The 20,876-nt window shown below is 52.1% G+C and overlaps 1 long non-coding RNA gene across 1 annotated transcript; it reads left to right on the forward strand.

Moving 5' to 3' along the window:
- Nucleotides 1-1,647: 1,647 nt before the first annotated feature.
- Nucleotides 1,648-3,177, forward strand: LOC120703425. The gene is made up of 3 exons (XR_005686955.1): nucleotides 1,648-2,044; nucleotides 2,290-2,570; nucleotides 2,643-3,177. It is a non-coding gene; the product is annotated as an uncharacterized LOC120703425 (long non-coding RNA).
- The last annotated feature ends 17,699 nt before the right edge of the window (nucleotides 3,178-20,876 follow it).

The raw sequence follows: 20,876 nt of genomic DNA on the forward strand, positions 1-20,876 counted from the left end.
TTGCACTTGGAAGGAGTCTTACCATGACACCGTTTGATGCTAGCCTCGGACATATCCGGGCATTAGCGAGTCCATTTTTTCTCCAAATGGTATGTTGTAAGGAGTGGCAAAGGTAGGTAATAACCCTGCAGCTCCATGATGATGTATCAAATAGAATTTTTGGAGCACCCCTCAAGGATTTCTCAAAACCCATGAAGTTGATCCCTAGTTCCATGTTTTTCCCAAAGTCGGAGTTTTGTGGAGCTGGGCGTGTTTGTCGTGAGAATTTGGGAGTGGAGCTGAAATTCATGGAGTGGATTAGCTCTTCGAGTTTGTTTGAGCTTCTTGGCAGCTTCTCAGCGTGAAAAGCCAAAAGTTGTGTAGCTTCTGGAAGGCTAAAAGCTCAGAAAGGCTGAACAAATAGTGAACTTATTGTACAACTTCTAGAAAGCTGGAAGGTCAAAAAATTTGAGTTTATATGAAAAACTGAAAGCTCAGTCTAACGAGCTTTTCATTGCTTTTTGAGCTTAGAAGACTAAACACATCTTTTAAAAGCTGGTGTTGAATTTTCAAAACCAAAAAGCTAGCCGCCGCTTTTTTAGAAAAGCTCAAAAGCTGCGGCTCAAACAAAGGCTAGGAAACTTTTTACTATTGTTAAATGCTCCTCCATCTTTAAAAACTGAGGTTTTCTATACGAGGCCATTTTTGAAAAGGAAAAAGTCATTTTTGCCTACCTGAACTTTGGGCCGAGTTTGTTTTTTCTCCCTGAACTTTGAAACCAGCCGACCAACCTCCTCGGACTTCCGAAACCGGTTGCAGGACCTCCTTGAGCTGGTTTGAGGGTAGTTTTACTATTTTTCTTTTATGTTTATTTTAACTGAATAATGAAAAATAAAAGTAAATCTCGAAAAATCATAAAATAGAAAATCTAATTATGTTGGTACACTTTAGTACAAATTTTTTTGCTATATCTTTAGATATATACTTCTCTTTAATTAATTTATAGCTACAGTTTTCGTCATCCAATTATGGTGAAATTTTTATGGCAGACTAATTATTATATGATTGAGTTGTAGTACAAATTTTATAATAATTCGATGACGGAAACTGTAGCTATTAATTACAGAAAATTATATATCTAAAGATATAGCAAAAAATATGTACTAAAGTATACCATATAATATATTCACTGAGTATATCTACTCACGTGGAGTCCAATAAAATTAGATTTTCTATTTTATGATTTTTTGTGATTTACTATAATTTTTCAAAGTTTCAATTAAAATAAACATAAAAGAAAAATAGTAAAACCGCCCTCAAACCCGCTGAAAGAGGTCGTGCGATCGGTTTCGGCAGTCCAAGGAAGTTGGTCGGCCGATTTCAAAGTTCAAGGAGAAAAAACGGACTCAGTCCAATAGAGAGGCAAAAAAGACTTTTTTTCTTTTAAAAACTACCCCGGCTCTTGAGGTGGGATTAGACTGTTCACACTCATATTTCTCTATATTCATCCTCAAAAGATAATATGTTATCCTAGTCATCGAAATTATATTCATATATATTATATTTCTCTGCAGCCATCCATTCTCTAAATCTCTACTCTATACCAACTACCACATATGGGCCCATGTGTCAGTTTAATTTTTTCCCTTTTCTCCCTCCCGCATCAACTGTCGTCGACCCGTCGTTCCCCATCCAGCTTGCTCGTGCTGGCCCTGCCGACCGGCGGAGGCGGCAGTGGAGCGTGGGCTCCCAGGCGCGGCAGTGGAGCGGAGGTCTGCTTTGGCCGGTGGCGGAGGCCTATGCGGCGCAAGCCGCGGGAGGCGTCCGGCAGGCGGTGGCGGAGGTGGAGCGAGGGGCGTGCGGCGGCGGAGGAGGCGCAGCGTGGGCCGGGGGCGGCGTGCGGCGGCCGGCAGCGGAGGCGTAGCTGCGGGCCGGGGGTGTGCGTGCGGCGGCGCGCAGGTGCCGGGTGGGCGGCAGCGCCGGACGTGCTTTGCCTCTTCAAGTGCAGCACTGCGCTCTGCCCCTTCGTCTGCTAGTTCTTCTGAGCTCCAGAGGAAAAAAAAACGTGAGCCCACCCAAATGTCGCAAGATCAATTTCCAATCTGTGTTTTGCATTGCCTGAAAAAATATATGGTGACGCACGTAGATTTGTGCTCTCATGAGATTAAGTTTGGTAATTTGTTATTTTCATTGCTGCTGGATGATGCTACAACTGAAAATTCCGGATTGGGTGGTCACTCAAGAATCTATTTTAAATATGCATCCTGTTGTTTGCTTGATTACTTCCTGATGAGCATCATTTATGAACAGGTGGTGTTGGTCCCAGCCATGAGCGATTACTCAAGCATGCTGCGAAGCTACTGGATGATGGAGGAGGAAGACGATGACATGCATTTCTTGCTTGATGATGATGAAGCAGAGGTGGCGACATACAATCTCCTGGTGGAAGCAGAGAGCTCTCACACGCGTCGTCGAAGTGATGCTCCACCAAAGGTTATTCGGCCGAGGGACCTTCCTTCTGGTCATAAGAGGATCAATGCCGACTACTTCGTTCCAAATCCAGTGTACCACGACAAGCAATTCCGTAGAAGGTATAGATGTGCATATTTCGAATAATGATAGCCCTATATCTCTAGTGCCTCATATCAGAAGTGTTGTTTCAGGTTTCGGATGTTTCGTCCTTTATTTAAGTGCATTAAAGAGCCTGTTAAAAATCATGATGACTACTTCAAAAAGAAATGTGATGACTGGCTAGGAAGGACTATCGGTTCTCCAAAAGTGTGTCGCGTCGATGCGCATTCTTGCTTACGGACTCCCGGCGGATGCTGTTGACGAGTACGTGTGTATTGGTGATTCAACTGCTAGACAAGCTTTGAATCATTTCTGTCAGGCTGTCATTGAAGTTTTTGGCGAGCAGTACCTATGGGCACCCAACGAAGCCGATGTAGCTAGGCTTCTTCAAGAGGGGCAGAATCGTGGGTTCCCGGGGATGCTAGGCAGCATAGACTGCATGCACTGGGAGTGGAGGAATTGCACCACAGTGTGGTAGGTTCAGTTCACGGGCAGAGGAAAGCATTCAACTATGTTTTTAGAGGCTGTTGCATCGCATGATCTAAGGATATGGCATGCTTACTTTGGCATGCCGGGGAGTAACAATGACATTAATGTTCTTCACAGATCCCCTGTGTTCTCCAGTTACCTAAGGGGACGTTCAACCCCTGTGTCGTTTGCAGTGAATGGAAGGACATATAACATGGGCTATTACCTTGCGGATGGGATTTACCCTGAGTGGGCTGCATTTGTTAAGACTATTCGTCACCCCATGGAGCAGAAGACACGGCATTTTGCAACTCAACATTTCTTCTTAATATATTGATGCGCAGCTCTCCTGCGCATTCGAGAAAAATTTTGCAACTCAACAGGAAAGTGCACGCAAGGATATAGAGCGTGCTTTTGGTGTGCTACACACTCGGTTTGCCGTGATCAGAGGACCCGCATATGGCTGGGACCGTAGCCAGATTAATGATATAATGATGACTTGTGTTATTTTGCATAACATGGTAGTGGAAGATGAAGGAGCCCATGCTCGTAATGTTGATTTCTTGAACATAGGAACAACTAGTTCCGTACAGCAACAACCCAGACAGGGAGGCATTTGTTGCTGCACACCATAGGCTTCATGACCGAAACACACACTATCAGCTACAATATGATCTCATCGAACACCAGTGGATGAGACTGGGATCTGCTCAACAGTAGATGCAAATCGAAGGTTAAACTAAGTATATTAGGCATACCATATTGAAATGTAAACTGCAGCTAGAGTAGCTCATGTTTACCCCCCATTATAAACAGAAAGACCTATTATCAGATTATTTTTGTACACTTCTAAAGAAAAAAGCTGGTCTTCGTTTCAGATCAATATAACGTAGTCTGCTAATTCACAAACGAGTTCTGTAATTAGTATTATGATTAATCTATATTTAATACTTCAAATACGACAAATTTTTACGCCTACAACTAAACAAGGCCAGCATCAAAGCACTGAACGGGATCCCCAATCCCAAGCGAGATCCTAGCTAGCAATCCGCACCCAAGCACAGAGCAGTCGTGAGGGAGACGAAGGCCATATCAATTAATCAAGATGGCATGAATGCATGGATGTTTGCCGGCAATGAATTTCCAAAGTGTTCTGTACGTGAGGCTAGCAGTTGGCGCCGAGCACCATTGCAACTGCAGCGCACATACCTCAGTTGGGCTGGACGGAGGGCGGAACGCGCTGAGGAGCTCTCCTCGGATGTCGCTGCCGAATCAGGTGAACGCCGCCGCCTCCTCTTGCACCCACGGGTGCGCACGGACGCCTTCTCCAGGACCCTCGCACCCAAGGACGGCCGCACGGACGGAGGGGATTCCGGGCCGGCCAGGCTCGGAGGCGGGAGCGGACGGCCGGGCGCGTGCTCCGGCAGGCGGCGGCAGCCCGGATTTCGCTTCCATGCGGGGATCCAAAGTGGCCGACGGCGGCAGGCGAGGCAGCTCCGGAACGACGCAGGCAACCCGCCCCCCGGCGCAGATCCATGCTCCCCTCGAGGCCCACAGGCGCGGACGCCGGCGGATCTGGCCGCGCGCCGCTTCTCCCTCCCTGCGCCGACCGCTTGGCGCGGTCCTCCTCCCTCGCGTAGCCTGCGGCCCACCCTCCCCCTCGGCCTCCGGCGACACCTCCGGGCCGGGGTGACGACTTCGGCGGCAGAGGACGGGCGCGCGGGGATGGGGCGCTGCGGCCTGGAGTGGATTCTGCGGGCGGCAGGGGCGCAGGCAGTTGAGAATTGAGGATGGGAGGAGGATACGGAAACCCCGTGATAATAATGGAAACGGGAGGTTACTACACCGTGGAGTAACATATACGGGAGCCCGCTGCAGACATTTTTTCGAGGATGCCGTTTCTTGAGAAACACTTGCTAGGTGAATGCAGGCCCAGTATAGATTTTGTTTGGTTTGCTTAGTGGTTGGGCGTCTTTTTTATTTTTGTATTTTTCAAAAAAAAATACAGAAATATATTTTTGGTTTTAGGTTTTACAGTTTTGTACCCCTACCGCCTGGCGGGGGGCGGCAGGGGGCCTACCGCCCGGCAGGGAGGCGGTAGGGACCTATATGTAAATAAAAATAAATTTAATTTGCGCAGTAAGGACCTCTGCGCAAATTAAATTTATTTTTATTTACATATAGGTCCCTACCGCCTGCCTGCCGGGCGGTAGGCCCCCTGCCGCCCCCCTGCCGGGCGGTAGGGGTATAGAACTGTAAAACCTAAAACCAAAAATATATTTCTGTAATTTTTTTTTTGAAAAATACAAAAATAAAAAAATGCTAGTGGTTGGCCTTTACTCGTGGAGAAGTTGTCACCTTATTTGGTTGCAGCTGGCTAAAGTGGTGAGTCCACCCCTGGGCTTTCATCGGTGGCCTTACACCGTGCGTTAGAATGAAAAGAGGGTGAAGGGCAGCGATGACCATCACAAGCCTTTACCGCGGTCTCCTTTTCTTCTCTCGCTCGCGACTCCTCGGCTCTCTCGCCCTCCCTAGCCCTACCTCGGCCGGTCCACCGTCGGCCGAAGCCATTGCCGCCGTTCGGAGATGGCCGGACCGAGCCGCGGCCGCGTGAGCCGCAGTCCGTCCCCGACGGGTCTCAGGGCCCCCACTCCGTCGAGCTCTTTCGAGGTGAGCTCACCGGCCCCTACGGAGGAGCAAACGGATCCATTCGAGTGTTGCTCGGCGAACCCCTGCGTTCGCTGCGTCTTCAACAAGAGTCGGTGGTGGGGGACGACCGGCGCTGCGAGGACGTCGGGGCCGGTGGTCGCTGGATCCGTTGCTTCGCCCGCGGCGTCGAGCTCTGGTTCCCGCGACTCCACGGTCTTATTCTGGGAGCGGGGGAGACTCCGGGGACGCCGGATCCGAGTCTTCTTCCGACGAATCAGGCCCCCTTTCTCCGGTGAGTTTCCATTGACCTTCCCCCTAGGGTTTCATTTGTAGTTTACTGCGTTGGATGTATGAATGAATTTGGTTGGCGATTGCTATCTCTGCTGTCATTGCAATTGATTATAATCGTGTGAATTGGCAATGAATTTGTTTGATGAATCAAATTTCGGTCTATAAATTTGGTCATGTTTGTAGCGTTCTTCGGGTAGTGGTGTTCCTGATGGTATAGAGGATTCGCATTGGGGTGGTATTGTGCATGAATCGTTGGTGCTTTGCCGTCATGGTAAGCACCCTCGTCGCATGTTCGTCTGAGAAGGCAAACACATTGGTCGCCGGTTCCTTGGGTGCCCCCTGAAGGTAATTCCTTTTGGTTTTGTTTCAGTGATTGCTGTGCACGTTGCGTTCGATTTGGGAAGACTAACAGTCTGCTTATTTGTTGTATTCTATTCCACAGGACAAATCCGCACGGTGTGGATTCCTGCAATGGATGGATGAGGAGTGGCCACAGAGGGCTCAAGAGGTTATCCTCACATTGTGGGATATGGTTTCCAAATTCGCCGAGAAGGCCGACAAGAACATGGTGGACATGATGGCAGAGCGGGCATTGAAGAATGAGGTCACAAAACAAAAGGAAGTCCTTGAGGCTGAGAAGGAAGCTGGGAAATGGAGAAGCAAGAGCTGGTTAGGGAGAAAGAGCAGCTCAATGTTAGGTGGAGGTTCTCACAGCACTGCTGCTCTGCACTGCAAGCAATGGTGAAGAATAAATTAGAGGAGAAGAAGAGGATTTGGATAGTTGTTGTCTGCCTGATTGGAGTTGTGGTGGCCATGCTCTTTGGAGTGGTACTTAAGATGAAGTGAAGTAGAAGTTGGGAAGGTCTAGAGCATTTTGTTTTTGTGGTATGCTCTGGTAATGCTTAGGTGGAGCCCATTTTGATATTCTCTCTGAATTGGTACTGTCGGTGTCCTGATCCGGCGGCCCGGATCCCAACTAGTAATGTTGCGTGTTTCCTCGTCCCAGATGTTGATGCAAGAGGCAGCACAGTAACGCACGGGTTTATCCTGGTTTTGGCCGCGGGGCCGTACGTCCAGCAAGGGGGTGTGTGAGGGCACTATATAATCTTGCACCGGAGGTGCCTGTAGTAGGGGGTACAGGCGAGGTGAGAGAGGGAGGGAAGCTCCCAAGTCTCTGCTAGAGGAGAAGTCGATTGAGGCAAGTGCCAATATCGGGTGCTCAGTGGTGCTGAGTGTTGCATTCTATCGAGTGGTCTTATTTCGCGACGACGTAGGTGACGATCCCCCTTAAAGGAAGCCCGCCTCCTCCTTTTATAGTCACAAGGAGGGACGGTGTACATGCACAAGGAATTGTGGAAGTCGTCGTATTTCCCTCGAATCGCGGGGGTGCAGTGGTCGAGCACTGTGGGAAGTACACTGTGGGGCATGGCGTTGGTCGTGGCAGTCATCCTGGGTATCGTCCTTGGTCTTGCGGAGATCGCGCCGGCGTCCTGCCAGCAACAGCAGGCGGCGTGGTCATCTCTGTATGGTGTACAATCTTCCAAACGTGGCGTGGTGCCATTCCGTGGGCCCTGCAGGCCAAGGTCTTACATACACATGTGCGCCAGCGGTAGCGGGGCACGTGGCGGTCCCGGACCCCTCTGGGCGGAGTGCTAGAGCGTGTACTAAGGGGTCCGGGAGACACGTGGAGGTCCCGGACCCCCTCGAGGGGGGAGGTCCGGGCCTCCGGCTGCTAGTGCTAGACGTCCCTCCTTGAGGGGCACGTGGCAACACCAGACCCCTTCCCGAGCAGGGAGCGGGTCCGGGGCCATAGGTGTGGTGAGGTGAAGTCCGGACAGCAGGAGTTGGTAGAATAGTAACAGGAACTGTGCCGAGCACGTCTCATCCCGCGTTGCAGGTTCCCACAGCGCTGCCACAGCGTCCGGGATGGCGGAGCAGTGACCGGAGTTGGCGGACGGGACTCCGGTCACAGCCACTGTGGGGGATGGTGGCCTGACGTCGTCGGTCCTGGGTGCTGTGGAGGAGTGGTTGGCCTTTAATGCCCCCGTATGACGGGCGGGTGAACGGAAGGGCCGTTTGTCCTTTCCGTCGAGGGGTGGCCTCAAGCGAGGCGGAGACGATTCGCCCCGCTCGAGGGTAGGTTCGCTACCCTCGAGCGAGGCGGAAATGATTTGCCTGCTTGAGGGTAGGTTCGCTACCCTCGAGCGAGGCGGAGATACAGGGCGCGATCGAGGGTCCCGATGGGAGCCCTCGAGCGAGACGGAGATTACCCTACGGGTCCGAGGGGGGTGCAGATGGGCTGCGTGCTGTGCTTCTTTGAGTCCTTTCCTTTCTTCTAGATTGGAAGGAGGCCTTGGGCTTTCGTGGGCTCAGTTGCCTAATATGTATTTGCGTTTTTAGGGTGACCTTAGTACCCCGATTAGGGTATCCCTAATCGTGGTACCCGACAGTAGCCCCCGAGGCTTTGGTCGAGTCAAGGGATTCGGCCAAAGGGTATTTTGGCGATTTTACCCCTTGATGTGATCGATCGATGCTGCGCTCCCGTCAGGCACACCTAGGTGCTGGCCCGGCGGATGTGACAACTCGTCGGTCGGGGTAGTGCGCCTGCGGAGACAGTTCTCCGAGGCGCGTGCCCCTTCTTGTTTCATTCCGGGGACAAGATGCGTCAGCGTGCTGAGTGGGCTAGGGCCACGATGGCGCCTGCTGCTCTGCAGCCGGTGCTTTTGCCACGCTGTCTCGCGCTCAGGGTCTCGGCCCTGCTTCCCCTGGTCACCTCGCGGCGCGCCGTTCGAGGGCAGTCGGCCAGTGCCGATGCTGCGCCGCTCAGCGTCCAAGGGCTCAGCTTTGCTTTGTTGCGTCATGTCTCAGCACGATGACCGAGGGTATCTTTCGCTCGTGGAGGGCCGCGCCATCACGAGCAGTCCAAGCCTTCGCCCTTCGACAGGCTTGAAGCTTGGCGCCCGACGCAGCTATAAATAGGGGTCGTGGGACTCACTTTCTTCTCCAACTTCCCTGCTCTTACTTCTAGCATCGCCTAAGTCTCATAATATTTTTCTTTGCCTTTCACGACCGGCACCCAGACGGGGTGGCCTGGCTTTTTTAGGCTTTGATGCTAGAAGAATGCTTGCGAGCAGTGGGGGAAAGCCGGAGAGGGCGTGCGCACCATCCCTTAGCTTTAGTGGGATCAGCAGAAGAGCACTGGGCCCATGGGGTCCTGCTTCTGCAATGTCCCTTAGCCTGAAGGGGGATGGAGACGCCTGACCATGGCGTTGGCGCCAGGTTTGGTGGCTGTTCTTCGCATCGTCCCCCTTGGCGACAAGGTTGCTCTCGGGGAGATGGTGTGGAGGGTGCTGTCCGCCAGCTTGACCCCCCCCCCCCCCCCCCGCAGGGTCTTCGGTGGAGGAGATGCTAGAAGAAAATTTGCGAGGAGGGCATCCCGCTGGACCCGTATGGTCTGGGGGCTGTTCCTCACAATCCCTAGCAGCCTGGCCGTCGCGCCAGCCAGGGGCTTGGTGCTCTTCTTCGTCGCTCACTCCTCCCCAAGACAGGGAAAATTGCCACGCAAGTGGCAATGCGTATGTACTTTTCGACGGCTTTAAGCCGGTAGCCCTTTGTAATCTTTGTTTGTAAAGAGCAATGAAGTCCCCTTCTCCTTCGTGGAGAGGACGACCGAAAGTGTATGGGTGGGTGCCTCCCCTGCAGGAGATTTCAGTCCTCGAATGTGTGAAGTTTCCTCCGTGGGGGCGTGTCAGCGCATCCGCGGGTGTAGCCCCCGAGGCCTTGGAGGAGTGTTTGTACTCGTCCAAGGGCTATAAACGTCGCCTCGCTTGGTTGCTTTACTGAGGTGGCCGTCCAGCGTCTTTTTCAGCCAGCATCAGCACTCTTTCAGCCGGCCTCGGCATTCTTCGTGCTGGCACAGCAACCCAGTATCCAGCTTAACCATCTAGCAGGCGTGCGTTAAGAGTGGGAGTTTTGGTTAGACACACGGAACTTCACAATCGATGATCGTCGACCCATTCGAGGGTGCGGCCTGAGCCGCAGTGTGCGAGGAGCCCCCGAGCCCCGGCCTACGTAAAGGCGTTCAGGAAACCCTCGACTTTGGTTACGGCCCTCGTCGCCCTTCCGCAGGGAGGAGGGGTGAAGCGCACCATGCTACCCATGCCTGGGCCGCGAGCTATGGCTGCTTCGGTGAGCTGTTATCGGGTAGTTTAAGTGGACGTCCGTGCCCCGTTCGATAAGGGTCGGCTCGTCACATAAAGCGTTCGCAAAGGTTCACTAGGCGGGGTTCGGACCCATTCGATAGGGTCCGAGGGCTCGATGCTCTCCCTCGATGGGATCTCCCTTCTAGGCACCCTCGACTGGCCTTGAACACTGCGTAGGACGTCTCGAACTCCACGTTAGAGGGTAGCTTGTACGGCACGTCCATGCAGTCCCTGACTCTGGCGATCTGGGGCCCTGATCAGTAAGGCATCGGAATAAGGTTCCCTCGAGGGTGAACAGCCCCCGAAAGGAATATTCCGTCATGGTTCACAAGCGGCGCGAAGTCGCTAGTCGTGTGTGCGGGTCTTCCACTAGTCATGGGCGACGTGGCCCGGTTCGTGCGGTGCAGTGCGGGCGCGCTTTTTCAAGTGGCTACCTCGGGTAGACGAAGCGGTGTGGGCGGCGGCTGACGGATGGAACAGCACAATAGTCGCGCCGCTCCCATCGGTTACCGCGCCGTAGTTATTGCTGAGTGCGCGCGTGGGAGACTCCGCGGTCATGGGACCCACCCATCAGTGACGGCAAAATATACTGCATTGAATGCGGCAGATTCGGGCCATGGCGGCGTATCTGTGCGTCGTGGTAAAATAAAAGCGAGAGAGGGGGACTGTTTGGGCTCACCTAGCCATTTGCCTTAATCTCCCTTGTCTTCTTCGCCTCCCCTGCATCCTGAGCCCACAGCCAAGAGCGAGAGGAAGAAGAAGGAGAGAGCGAGAGTGTACCTTAGGCACCACAAAGCTTGCCCTCCCACATCTCCCCCGTAGTTCGAAGCAATGTCGGATGTCCGGGAGCGGCTGCCGTGGGGGAAGTCCACCGCCATAGAGGCGGTTCTGGAGCAACTGGTCGCCGACCGGCTGCTACCGATGAACATCAGCTCGGAGCGGTCGGCGTGGATTTCCCCGTGGCCGGAGGAGACTGAGCCGAACCCCCCCGAAGGCTACGTCGTGAGCCTCGTGCGTCTGCACGAGCGGGGATTCGGCGTCCCCGTCAGTAGGTTCATACGGGCTTTGTGCGAGCACTATGGAGAAGAGCTGCACAACTTCGGCCCCAATTCCATCTCGCATGCGGCAGTCTTCGTTGCCGTCTGCGAGGGGTACCTGGGGATCGAAGCCCACTGGGATCTGTGGATCCACCTGTTCCGCGGTGAGCTCTTCGTCGAGAACGTGAGGGGGCAACTGAAGAGGTTCGCACGCACCGGAGGCCTGATGCTCCATCTGCGCCTGAGCCGGAAGAACCTCTACATCCCCAACAAGATGACCACGAACAACGCCGGGTGGAATCGTGGGTGGTTCTACTTGCGCAACTTCGGCAACAAGCTCCCGGCCTTCACCAACAAGGTGCTTCGGGAGAGACCAGCCAAGTGGGACTGGGGGGTGTCACCCCCAGCGCACCAAGCCAGGATCGAGGTCCTCACTGAGGCGCTGGAGGACGTCGACGGTGCTGCTCTGACGGAGAGGAGCCTGCCAATTTTTGGCCTCACCCCCGGGGTCCCAGCCTCGGGCTCGAGGACGTCGACGGTGCTGCTCCCTCGAGGCATCGCTGCTCGGAGGGCCAGGAATGCGGTGGCAGAGTTCCCCGACGACGCAAACGATCTCTGGGAGATCAAGATGCACCCCGAGCCGGAGTACATTTCAGTGGTGAGTCTCGATTTCAACCCGTTGTCGATTTGTGTTATTCCTTTCCCCTTCCTGCTTCCTGACTCCGATTTGACTGCATTTTGCAGGGGGTGGGCCATAAGTGCCACCCCTCGAGGCCTCCGATCCCGGAGGAACGCGAGGTCAACCGCCTTCACGCAGAGGCGGTGAAGAAGCGGAAGGAAGCGGTGGAGGCGGCCGCTGACAGGAAAAGGAGGAGGAAGGGGAAGCCGCTGCCCGTTACGCCCGAGTCCACGAGTGAGGAGGAGGAGGACACCTCGGATGCCGAGGCCCACCTTCCGGGTGATGGCGAGGTGGCAACAGGTGCGGATTCCCCGCCGGTCTATCAAGAGGCTGGCGATGAGGACGCGCCAGCGGCGCCGCGTGAGGTGAGGCCCGCATCGGGGCTGTTGGCGGACCCGCCCCTCGCGGGGACGGAGTGGAGGTCGCCCACGCCAGTGGCGGGGCAAAGGTCGGCAGATCATCTACGCCCGCGACAGAGCGGAGGTCGCCCCTGCCAGCGACGGGCGAGGGGGGCCCCGTGCCTGTGATGTCGACGGGCGGCGGTCGGTCCGCGGCAAGCGCGGGGACGCCCGCGCAGACGGCCTTGAGGCCTCAGGCGGGTTCGAGGACGACACCCTCCGATCAGTCGTCGAGGGGCGTCAGCGTGCCGCGGGCCCGAAGGAGTGGCACGGGTAAACGCAGCATGAGTGCCCGGTCCAGGTGAGTGCTCGAAATTTCGATGTTGTTGGGTTCTAGTCTTTCGTAGCTTATCTTCGTTTTTTTTATCAGAGCTGAGGCAGCAAGTGGCAGACGAGACTGCGGCGAAGGAGACGGTCAACACAGCGCTCATGGCGGCGCAGGCGGAGTACGCTGACCTGGAGCGGACCGCCGTGAGCGTGTGCCAGGAGCTCGAGGGGGAGGGCGCCGTCTCCGGTAGCTCGGTGATCAGCCACCTGCGAATGCTAGGTGGCCAGATCGCCGAGCATGCCAAGAGCACCTTCCGCCTCGGTGTCCTACGAGCCCTCGCCGTGGCCTCGACGCATTACATCATGGATCTCCAGAGGGTGTCATCGGGGTACGTCGTTCCCAACGACGCCGATGCAGACGCCGAGGAGTTCGCCACAGCCTTAGCCAAGAAGCTCGAAGCCGACATCCCCCCGATAGCCGAGTTCGATGCTGTTGCAGATCCACAAAGTGGGGATGATTACCTGTAGGGAAACTGGGCCTCGGAGCCCATGTAATGGATTAGCACTCGTTGTAATTGTAATTGTACTTGTGAATTTAAGAAATTCGTTATTATTAAATCGACAGTGTGGCCCATAGAGGCCTTGTGCATTCGAGCCCGTGTTTTCTTTACTCTACTTCTGTGTTCTCGTACGCGACTTAGGTAAACTTCTACGAGGAGTTTCGCGTTCATAAGCGACGTAGGCGTGGGGTGGTGAGGGGGGTGCCGTTTCCCGGAGGCGTAGGCGACCCCACGACTCGGCCGGCCCCGTACCATAGTGCTTATGCCTCGCGTCCGTTTTTTCCAAGTGTACGAGAAACTTAGAGACGGAAGTTTTTCGAAAAAAACATTGGCGATTTTTGAGGACGTTCGGGGGTTCCCCCCGTAGTAGCCCCCGAGGGAGGCTTGGCTTTGCCGAGGGTAAAGCCAGGCATACCTCAGTGTTCGTGCGCATCCGAGCCCCCGAGGGTCCGGAAGGTTCCCAAAAATAAACAAGTAAAGCATACTTCTTTATTATTTTGGGAAATCGAAAATGCGAGTACAAACAATGTACAAATAGCTCGGAACTCTAAGGATAGAAGCGACGTAGCTGCTATATGTTCCAAGCATTGGTGAAGACTTCGCCGTTTTCGTTCGCCAGCTTGTACGTGCCGGGCTTGAGCACATCGGCGATGATGTATGGGCCTTCCCATGGTCTCGGCGAAGTTGGTGTTGGACGAAGAAGCGTAGGAGGCAGCGTTGCGTATCCCGATGCGGAAGGGCGACGCCGCAGTCACGCTCCCTGGGAGGCACTAGGGCTGCAGTTGATGATGGTGTCGGCGCAGCTGACGCCGAAGCACGTGATGACGAAGCGATTGCCCCGTCGGCCGCGACGCTGAGCCATGACATTGCAGCCTCAACCCACGTGGGAGAGCTGAGGCGTGCCGCCCGTCGCCGCTCTGCGCGCGCTTGTCACGAGTGCTGGCTCGAGCGCCTGTTGCGCCGGGCTGGTGAAGTCGGAGTGTCCGGGTTGCGTCTAGGCGAGAGGAGCTCCATGAGGTAACCGTTGCCGGTTGCTCTGAACTCGAGACTCCCGAACCAGATCACGTATCCTGCTAGAAGCGGATCCGAGATGCCCATGGGGTATGGGTTGGATCTGCTCTCCATCCCTGGAGATCAAATAGGAACAAAAGAGAAAATGTCACGCAGCGCTGCCCCTACCTGGCGCGCTGTTGGCGCTCCTTAAGTATCCATTTTTATCCCCTATTTAACTTTGATAATGGCATAAATTTAATATCAAAATCACTAACCATCCTAACCTTGGCCCAATTATTGGTCGTTTTCGCGTTTGCACATATATTTTGGAGGTACTTCGTTTTTGCAGGTTTTTGGCCAATTTTGGAGCATGAAATGACGAGGCCCACGATCACGCGATGACATGAAGAAAGACGAAGGCCAAAGCCCGAACAAAGGACCGAAGGCCATGATGATTAGAGGCCCGTTCGTGCACATCCACCCTCCAATAAAGCCCACAAGATAAGATCAAGATACTTCGGGGCTAAGCAAAGCAAAGAGAGATTTAAGGAAGGATTTTCATCCTTCCCTTTCCCTCGAAGAAATCTCGAAGATAACGACGTCTAATGGGGCGCAATCATGAAAGGCATAAACTCTAGAAGATTCCAGGAGACTTGGGGAGAAAGAAGGACACGAGACGGCTAAGGAATGAGCCAGGCCGGCCGGTCTAGGCCCATTGGGCCGGTCGGCCCAGCCCTTTTTTAGGTCGGTTCGGCCTCCCCTTTTTCCTAGGGTTTCCTGAGGCTATTTAAAGACCCCTCCCCAAGGTTCACGCAGAGATCAATTCGGGAGACGACGCCAAGGAGCAGAGAAGATAGAGGGACACCTCTCGGAGAGCCGAGGGTCATGCTAGTTGTCTAGGGTTTGCCCTAGCCGATGTGGGAACCTTGCAAGGAAGACCATGTCGGAGTTCTGGAGCTAGGATCATGAAGATCAAGGTAGGGCCCCGGTTGTGATCTTGTGATGTACAATCATTCATGGTGAAGTTATTTGTGATTCCGAATGTTTAGCGACCATGTTCTCTCTTTCGATTTCGTTCTTTTCTTTGGGTTTGCTTCATCCTAGATCTATTATCGAGATAGATCGCTTATCATGATCTTGTAGTCATGGTGGCTAGAGGTTCATGGCGGAACTACCAAAGGGGGTTCGTTCAAAAGGGGGGCGTCGTGACATGCCGTCTCCACAGAGTAGGCAGAGTATTGAGGGATCGGATTGGAGATTTTGGATTTAAAGAGGCTTTTCATTGAGATTCACATCTACCTTACTTCACTTCATCTAGCTGGAACTACAACATATGCATGATCTAGGTGATCTAGATTGGTTATCTCTAACTTTCTCTCGCAACCTTCGGTGTTTGTCGTTTTTAGTAGATTAGATTCGTTTTACACCACATCAACACAAAGGAATTTCTATGTTAGTAGATCGTTTCTTGTCTCTTTGATTCCGTGGATTGATAAACATTGGGGGAATACTCTGAGGGAAAAGCTACACGAAACCATGCACTTGCGGTATACAAATCGTCCTTGGTCTTGCGGAGATCACGCCGGCATCCTGCCAGCCCCAGCAGGTGGCGTGGTCGTCTCTGTAGGGTGTACAGTCTTACAAACGTGGCGTGGTGGCGTTTCGTGGGCCCTGCAGGCCAAGGTCTTGCATACACATGTGTGCCAGCGGTAGCGGGGCGGTCCCGGACCCCCCTGGGCGGAGTACTATAGCGTGCACTAAGGGGTCCGGGAGACACGTGGAGGTCCCGGACCCCCTCGAGGGGGGAGGTCCGGGCCTCCGGCTGCTAGTGCTGGACGTCCCTCCTTGAGGGGCACGTGGCAACACCGGACCCCTTCCCGAGCAGGGAGCGGGTCCGAGGCCATAGGTGTGGTGAGGTGGAGTCCGGACAGCAGGAATTGGCAGAATAGTAACGGGAACTGTGCCGAGCACGTCTCATCCCGCGTCGCAGGTTCCCACAGCGCTGCCACAGCGTCCGGGATGGCGGAGCAGTGACCGGAGTTGGCGGACGGGACTCCGGTCACAGCCACTGTGGGGGGATGGCGGCCTGACGTCGTCGGTCCTGGGCGCTGTGGAGGAGTGGTTGGCCTTTAATGCCTCCGTACGACGGGCGGGTGAGCGGAAGGGTCGTTTGTCCTTTCCGTCGAGGGGTGGGCTCGAGCAAGGCGGAGACGATTCGCCCCGCTCGAGGGTAGGTTCTCTACCCTCGAGCGAGGCGGAGATGATTTGCCTGCTCGAGGGTAGGTTCACTACGCTCGAGCGAGGCGGAGATGCGGGACGCAATCGAGGGTCCCGATGGGAGCCCTCGAGCGAGACGGAGATCACCCTGCGGGTCCGAGGGGGGTGCGGATGGGCCGCGTGCTGGGCTTCTTTGAGTCCTTTCCTTTCTTCCAGATTGGAAGGAGGCCGTGGGCCTTCGTGGGCTCAGTTGCCTAATATGTGTTTGCATTTTTAGGGTGACCTTAGTACCCCGATTAGGGTATCCCTAATCGTGGTACCTGACAGGTACTGTCCATGGCACTAGTAGTTTGTGTAAAAGGGATGGCTGACCTTTATGAAACAATGTATGAAACAATATGCCAGGCTCTTATGAACTGTTAGTTTGTGCAATAGGGATGGCTCCCTAAGTATGGAATGATGTGTCAAGGAACTTGGATAATGTTCTCCCCTATGTATGAAAGTAATGGTGCCTAGTCAGTGACCACTTTGTTGTGATGTGTTTTGATTTTTCAGCATGCATTGGGGCTTGAAAACATGTTGTGTCAAGTTCAGAAAATGGCCATACATGAATTTGTCTGAAACAATACATTAGTCTACATTAAGGAGTACATTAGTCTACATTAAGGAATACATTAGTTCAATTCACTTTTTGCAGTGAAAGATGAGCACTCCCAGAAAAACTACAAACACAAGCCGCAGCACTACATCCTTGGAAGGGAAGACCTTCATGCACTTCTTTTCTGGGAAGATCTTGCACTCATTTTGGGGCTTCTTATCATCCATCATGCCACCAGTCGCCTGAAGGAATCCTTGGTATGCATTGATAGCTTGTTCAACTGACTTGAACTTCTTGTAGTTGGAGTGACTAAACACTGAAACTTGGGCGTTGCATAAACCCCAGTCCTCATACACACCTGGTCGCCTCCCACGGAAAACCACATACCAAGTCATTTGTGTTCCCTAATATTTGAAGAAATGATCAGAATTCATCATCACAAAACAGAGGTAGTATGCATCACAGAAGTAAAACCATAGTCATAAAGGAAATTGCTCTGACTGCACATACATCACGCATACAAATACAGTTCTAGTATGCATCATGCATAAGGTGCATACACAGTGTTCTGGTATGCAAGTATGCATGCTTCACTTGTGTTAAGTTACATGTTTAATGTCTAGCATTACTGATAATCCTGTCACAATAGCCCTAAAGCTACAGCAGCAGCTAACCTAAGTCAAAAAACCACCAGGAGGTAAGATTCTGTCACAGTTGCCATAAACCGACAGCAGGATCATTACTGAAAGATCCCAAAAAAAGCAGTCAGTACCACCACCTAGCACATCAACCAAAGAAGTTGGTCTTCAGCAGATGATCCCTCATCTAGTAGTCCTTGTCTTCCTCATCCATCTCCAAGAAAGTCTCGGTTGTACCCTTGTGCATCATAAGGTAATTGATGTAGTACATCTGGGCATCCTTGGTGAACTCTGGGACATCCATGACTGCCCTGTATAGCCCTAGAGTACTAGCTCTGATAGCATTGGACAGTCCATCAACAGACTTGGTCAGACCACCATATAGTTCAGCTTCATCTTCAGTTAATCCTCTCTTCCTCTTGCCAGTGCCGGAGCCTTCAACTTTTCCTTTTCCTTTTTCCTTTGGCATCTGTAGTGTTGGCAGTCTGAGTGGCCACTGTTGTCTTGGGAGCTTCAGCATCTAGATCAATAGTCTCTTGGTCTTGAGGATCTCCAAGTGGTTCAGAAGAACCCATTGCAAACCTTCCTGTTGCTACTCCACTGCCAAAAATGTTTTGCATCTGCAAGTAGTTGATGATAGGAGTGTTCAGAAACTCTGCATCCTTGGGGTGGTCCTGTAGTCATTTGCATATATTAGTTCATGACATAGACATAGACATGGCATATATCTGTACTGCAGATATGTACCCATTTGGTCAGATTAAGGTTATTACCTTGATGTACCCATTGTAGTGATCCTCTTCGAATGAAATGACATAGCTCTCCTCATTCCATAAGGCACCGCTGATATCTTTGAGCCTGCATATCTTGTGCTACCTTGATCTCCATTTACGCAGATGGTTGTACACCTGGTTACCTGTCACTTGCACATTGGCAAACTCCACCAGGTGTTTGGCAACTTGGTTAAGATGCACTTCCTTGAAGCCCTTGTCAGTTTTCAGCCCTTCCCCAACCAAGTCAGAAAAGCGGCGCAGGATAAAGCCAAACATGACACTTGTCCATGTCAGCCTACCAGCACCGCCATTTCCCTGAGCCACATTGGGTTCTCTCGCACCCAGATTCCCCTCAACCTCAGCACCATCCCCCCTCCCCCAAAAATGTCAGCCATCCCTAAAATTTCATCCATATCATACAATTCTATAGCATTAATTCAAGTCATAGCAGCACAATCAGAAAAGCAATGTTATGTGTTAACAACAGACAATGCAACAAACAAGTATGCAGAATAAATTATTTGTAAGTTCATCATTGCTCTAGTAGATAGTCTCATCAACAGCATCTGTTCATTACACTTCATTGTTGAATACAACAACATCCAGCAGCAAAAATAAAATTCAGTTCCTGTAGCTCCCCCTAGTAGCCCACATCTCAGCACAATAGGCATCCCTTTTGGCTGCCCAGGTTGCATTGTCCATCATCTGATCATTGGGTATGGCTTCATTGGAAGGATTTGGCTCCCAAGTGTCTTCATCAGGAAATGATCATCATAACCATGCCTGATGATCTAGTTGTGTATGATACAACAGGCAAGCACTAGCTTAACTTGGGTAGGGTAAGGATGGAAAGGCTTGTTATACAATATCTTGAATCTATTCTTCAATGCACCAAAAGCCCTTTCCACAGTGACTCTGAGTGATGAGTGCCTAAGGTTGAATAGTTCTCTAGCATTTTGTGGAGACCTAGTGCCATACTCCCTGAGATGGTACCTAGTGCCTCTGTATGGGGGGAGAAATCCAGGTCTGCAGGCATACCAAGCATCAACCAAGTAGAATTTTCCTAACAAATATCAGGTGAGCTGTATCAGAGGACATCATAGTTTCTGGAATTAGTAAATTGAGGTGTTGGTCTGCTGTGTATGTACCTTGGGGGACCTGAAGCCCATCAGGCCTTTGGAGGGCATCAGCAAGAATAAGGGCATCATGTGCAGAGCCCTCCCAGCCAGCTAAGACATAAGTGAACCTTAGATCAAAATCTACAGCTGCTAAAATATTTTGAGTGGTGGTGTGCTTCCTTCCCAGAAATGTTGCTCTATGTTTTTCAGGAACTGTGGCCAAAACATGAGTCCCATCAATAGCACCCACACAGTCCTACATCATTGTATAAGAGTGAGAACTTTATCTTAGTCTTAGGCCTAAAATTATTTAAAGCATTGGACCAGTAGGTATGTTTGTGCTAACCTTCAAATAGGGATACCACCTACGGCTGTTCCATATTTTTGAAGGTACTGAAGAAGAGGGTACAACTATCAGCTCATTCCTGAGCTCACCAACTACATACAGAACTTCCTGGAAGTGCCTACTGATGGTTTCTGTGGACCTTCTAAAGGAAAATTTTATGCAACTGAACTGTTGGTTATGGCCCACAACATGTAGAAACATGGCAACTTGCTCCTCAATGGTGCAGTGAATTGTACCCTTCAGTAACTCTCTGCTACGAAACAGATCACACAGCTGATAGAAAGGGGCCCTTCTCATCCTAAGAAGCTCTACAGACTGGGTATTAGAGGAGTTGTAGATGTAGCTTAGGTTGCTTTGGCGCTCCTCATCCCTAGCAGACATTGGGGCATAACTGATAGATGGTCGAGACCGACTCCTAATCCTAGCAATGAACCAGGTGCAGAGAACAACTACTACTGCAGCTCCCCTACGAACCATGATCAGACACAACTCAGCAGGATCCATGGCTACAGAATGGCACAACAGAGACAAATAAGAAAACATTAAGGCAAAACACGTTCTGCTGCTGGCGTTGAAATATTACAGCTAATGTTATGTTAAATGGCACGGCTGCAGCATGAGGCATGCGCCAACCAGTGCCAAAATCTATCATCGACCACTACATAGAGCTCAAAAACAGGGTTTATTTCAATTTCATGCAGTCAAAAAAAGAATGCATCAGTTCAGTACTTCAAGGCCACTCGTGCGCCAGATCTACAAGAAATCGCCAATAAACAATTCAGATCTACACATATGCTACCATACACATGGAATCAGTCAAGCTAACTGGCGGATCTATGCATGAACGGACAACACCGAGAACAAATTCAACTATTGCGAGCACAAAGTAAAAAGAAAGTCAACCGAAATCAAGAGGAGGCGGAGACGGGCGGAGAGAAACAAGCAAAGAAGGCCCAGAGCCGTTACCAGCGAACCTCCGGTCGACGAACCCTAGGTCGGAGTGTGCGAGAGCGACAGAGGAAGGCGAGAGAGAGAGAGCTCGAGGAAAGGAAGAGGTGGCGGTCGGGAGTGAACAGTTCGGGGGAGAGAGGG

Source organism: Panicum virgatum, chromosome 4K, assembly GCF_016808335.1.
Source record: "Panicum virgatum strain AP13 chromosome 4K, P.virgatum_v5, whole genome shotgun sequence".
Lineage (NCBI taxonomy): Eukaryota > Viridiplantae > Streptophyta > Magnoliopsida > Poales > Poaceae > Panicum > Panicum virgatum.